The sequence below is a fragment of the Silurus meridionalis genome, chromosome 23 (assembly GCF_014805685.1).
Source record: "Silurus meridionalis isolate SWU-2019-XX chromosome 23, ASM1480568v1, whole genome shotgun sequence".
Lineage (NCBI taxonomy): Eukaryota > Metazoa > Chordata > Actinopteri > Siluriformes > Siluridae > Silurus > Silurus meridionalis.
Genome location: NC_060906.1, coordinates 2005157 through 2006145, shown reverse-complemented (window position 1 = coordinate 2006145; position 989 = coordinate 2005157).

Here is a 989-nt window from a genome sequence, read left to right as displayed (position 1 = left end):
ACAGGAATGCTACTGTAATGGAAATCACAACATGGGCTCAGGAATACTTCCAGAAAACATTGTTGGTGAACACAATCCACCGCACCATTCGTCGTCGCTGGCGGTCAAATAAGAAGCCATATCTAAACATGATCCAGAAGCGCAGGCGTTTTCTCTGGACCAAGGCTCATTTAAAATGGACTGTGACAAAGTGGAAAACTGTTCTGTGGTCAGACGAATAAAAATTTTAAGTTCTTTTTGGAAAACTGGGACGCCATGTCATCCGGACTAAAGAGGATAAGGACAACCCAAGCTGTTATCAGCGCTCGGTTCAGAAGCCTGCATCTCTGATGGTATGGGGTTGCATGAGTGTGTGTGGCATGGGCACCTTACACATCTGGAAAGGCACCATCAATGCTGAAAGGTATATCCAAGTTCTAGAACAACATATGCTCCCATCCAGACGTTGTCTCTTTCAGGGAAGACCTTGCATTTTTCAGCATGACTATGCCAGACCACATACTGCATCAATTACAACATCAGGGTTCCTACAGGTTTCTTCAAGTTAAATAAGACCATTTATATAAAAAATTAATACCTATTTCACGTCCCTACCAGCAAAGAAAAACTAAATCCTTGAACTTGTGTTCATTTATTTTTCAAATGTGGAATGGGTAAAAGATAAGCCAAGCAGTGTGAAAAATAAAAACATTTCAGTAGGCCACAAGAAAGTTTGCTGAACAATGTTAAGTTGTTTTTTAACATGAGCTAGCTACTTATTCCATGCTAGGAATATGGGGAACTGAGAGACCCCTGAACAATAAACATCGAAAATCAGAACTCAACAATAAATTAAATTAAGAAACACAGTCAACTCCTTAGCTCTTCACTCAGGGCAGCAATGTCTTTATCAAGAACAGCCAGTTCCGTCAACTTCTCCTTATGGCCTCTCCGCAAGAGGTTGGACCTGGAGATCAGGTCAGCCATCTTGCTTCCTGCCTTCCTTTCAG